Source organism: Apteryx mantelli, chromosome 8, assembly GCF_036417845.1.
Source record: "Apteryx mantelli isolate bAptMan1 chromosome 8, bAptMan1.hap1, whole genome shotgun sequence".
In the NCBI taxonomy this organism is placed as follows: Eukaryota; Metazoa; Chordata; class Aves; order Apterygiformes; family Apterygidae; genus Apteryx; species Apteryx mantelli.
In genome coordinates this window covers 24,242,310-24,246,082 of record NC_089985.1, presented here as the reverse complement: position 1 = coordinate 24,246,082, position 3,773 = coordinate 24,242,310, and positions in this window count along the sequence as shown.

Sequence of the window (3,773 nt, the reverse complement as noted above, 5' to 3'; positions counted from 1 at the left end):
ATGTGTAAATGCTTTAGAGCGATCATCTGCTCGCAGCGACACTTCCCCGAGCGGCGGCGGCGAGATCCCCGACGACAGTGGCCGAGGCGGCGCCCCCGCCGCGGTCTCCCCGCACACTCTTGGGGCCCAGCCGGCCCCGATGCCGGCTCCGGCCCCCCTCGCCCCCACCCAGCGGCTGAAGGGCTCTCGCTGTCTCCTTTTTTTTTTTTTTTTTTTTTTTTTTAAACCAATCACGCTATGTTCTGATTTTCCGGCCAATTTTAAGTAGCTGATGTTTTGTTTGGCTGCTGTTTTATTTGCTGCCAAAAAGAATTTGATGCAGAAACCATTTAAGCATGTATACAACCCATGGAGGGATTCTTGACCTCATTATACTGCAATAAAGAAGAAATCCAGTTTGTTAAATATCACCGAACTGCATGCGTTTCACATCAGATCATAAGAGTTATGCTTCAAAAGATTCTTCCAGAAAGTGCTTAGGAAGACGGAATGGGTTAACTTTGCTTGCCAGAAGGTGTTCTGACAAACACAGGAAAAGAGGGAGAGATGCAGCCCCCTTTAAGAGCAGAGCAACTGAAGAAAAAAGAGATTTATGCTTTTAATTAATGGCAATTAAACCATGCCTGTTGGCTTGGCCTATGGCAATTGTTCCCTGCAAAAAGGAGGCCGAGCTGGTGACAAGCATTTGAATCCGCTAAGTTCTGTCAAGGGAGCTGACTCTGCAGGCATCAAAACCAAACTAAATCAATAAAAGAATTAAACTTTTATAAATTGCATTTTGACAAGTATCAGATACCGTTAAGCTTTGATATTATGAATTCCTCGGAGGAGATGCAAACAAGAAGGGCCGCAGTTAGAGATCCAAACAATCAAAGAGGCTTGTTAACATGCGCTGTCAAATGCATCAGTGCTATTAATTACTACAAATTAATGTGACTCTCTCTTCCTCTGGTGATTGGAATAATAATCAGCTGGATTCATGGAATGAGCACAGAGAACATATGCAACCCTGCCAAAAATAATAAGTTAAGAAACCAGTAGACATTTGCAATCTTTATGCTTACAGGCTTGATAATTTGCTTGTTGCTAGTGTGTCCCACTTTACCCCATCCTTCTGATTGCTGGGAACCGTCTCATCTGCATCCCAAATGGACACGCTGTCACTCGCTGGCTGCAGCAGCGCTTGTCCTGATGACAAAATCTTTATTCTCCTCAGCAGAGGTGTGAAGGGAGGAGGACGTGGAGGTGAACATCTGAAGCTGGGCTGGCCAGGCAGCTCTCCTGGCCGCAGCAGACCCACGCTGCCCGCAGACCCCGCGCAGCCTCCGCGCCTGCGCCCCACGAGAAAACAGGTGCTGCAACTGAAAACAGGGGGTTTTCCACCCCCCCAGCTTCTCAGGCTACACGGGGAGGGGGGTGAGGGTACTAAAAACATAGCTTTTATCTGGCAAGCTCTGTTCCTGTTTCGGTAGTCCAATGCAGAAAAACCACGCTGTGTTGCCTTATTTACCTCAGTGAAATACTGTGCCCAGCACGAGCATGGAAACAAGCCGGTCCAAAGGCAGCGTAGCACCTTCACAACAGAAAATAAACCATCCTCATGCTTCGATTTTATCCCCTATCCAAACAGCTGCACCCTCACTACTGCTCTAGCTCACAAACAGTCATTTCCAGTTCAAACCACCCCTTACCAGGGACATAGCAGACCTCTGAGCATCTCTCACATGATTCTTATGGTTTTACCACTGTTTCAAAATAAAATGCTATCTTTCTGTACTCCCTGCACTTACAAAAGACCCTTCTAGCCATGGTGGACATTAAAAACATCCTGCATTTTCCCTTAATGTCATGCCAGGAAAAAGACATAGGTTTGAGAGCAGGAGCTTGAGGGAGGGTATTGGAGAAGAGGTTTTCTGGCTTGGTTTGCTGAGTGATCACTCAAAATATACATTCCCTTCACTCAGGCCTAACCCTTTGCCACACCAAATCAGCAGAGTAGTATGTGCCAGCTATAGAAATGTACAGAGTTTGCAAGCACCCTGGTATTGGAGGCTAAGATTATAGGGGAAAAGTTGTCATAAAGCCTAAAGCGCTGCTGGTTTCCACTTCCCTTCTTTCCATTAGCAAGACTAGTGCTTGGGAGGGCATCTTTCCTCCTTTCCACACTACGCGTGACGTGCCCAGAGTGCTGGGTGCTGTAACCCGACTTGCAAAGTGAGCTGAGGCCACCAGCGCAGATGCACATCCAGCTTCAGGAAGCCCCCGATGAAGGCCACCATGCCCCGGGGAGCTCTTCTCCTTCTGCCCTGAGAGCAGGCACCGTGCTGAAGGGCTTGTGCTGTGTTTGAAGCTGGATCCAAAGCCAGAGCAGATGGGGAAGGGAAAGAGGAAAAGCATAACCTTGTCTGATGTCATTTTGTGGTCCTTTGAACTCCGTTGTAAACTGAAGCATATCCCAGCCTTGCCCCACTGCAGCCATCGCAGGGGACCACGGCATTGGGCAGGGTGGGCACGCTTCTTCAGCCCCTGAAATGGAAATCGGGGCGGGGGGAAGGCACAGGTCAGTTACACCAGCTCTGCACCTGTGTGGGACAGCTTCACAGCCTTTTGCACCAGCACAGCAGGGTCAAAGACTTTACCCCCCAAATGCCTCTTCCCCCAAAATACCCAAATCCCACTCCACAGGCCAGGTGGGTCACAAGCAGCATTTGCAATCAAATAAGAGCTGACCAGACCTTGAACGTATCCATTCTGCAGGACCTGCTCTGTAAGATGGGCTGTGTCTCAGACCCGCACTCACGGTGTAGCTATCCATATAGCCACACAGCATGGAAATGCAGCACATCCATCTTCCGAACAGGAACTAAAGGCCAAGCAGAGCCCTTACCTCTCTGTGAAAGAAGATGCTCTGACAGGCATCCTGTAATTCAGTATAGCGGTACTGTGATAGAGCTAAAAGACATTTTCTGAATATGGTGAGATGAATTATCTTGACACCATCTGGTAGCAGTTTTTCATTCCTGACAATATTTAAAACTTAATTTGAGCTCAGGCAGTGATAAACAGGCCTCAGATCTCACCTGGCTTTGGTAACCTCTTGACCTAAGCATATCAAGTAATTTGTCTCAGGCTGTAGATCCCAATATTTTATTGCAATGTCTAATCTAAATAGACTGCTGGACAGTGCCCTTATTTCACCCTGGTAATCCTGGATTGATCTTGTGGAAGCAAGGGGAAAGCAATGAAGTCAATGTCTTACTTTCGGTAAACGCATGATGAAAGTTGAGTCTATGTTTCGATGTGCTCTCACAGCTGGAATCTGCAACAGACTATAACCACTAGGAATTAGCATTCCCAAATACTTCATGGCAGGGGGGACTTGTTATTATAATTACTGTTATTATCACTAGAATGATTAAGATAACTTTTAAATCTGAATTTAAGTTTCCCACTCTAAATGCTACTCGTGATTGCTTCAGCAAGTCTGTACATATCCATGCATGTGAGTGCACATGCCTACAAATTTATGTGGGTACACGTATATACATACACATATATATGCTTGAGTCTGTACATAAATAAATAAACCCTTTAGACAGAACAGCATGACAGCAAAAGCTTTCAGATGAAAACATGGTGTGAAACTGTAGCATGTCTCTTTATGTTCAATGGCAAATGCAAAGGAAATTTATTGCTTAAAATACGTGCAATCATTTTTATCTGATTACCTGTAGATGCTCTATATGGCTCTGTACAAGAGACAGTATATTCTC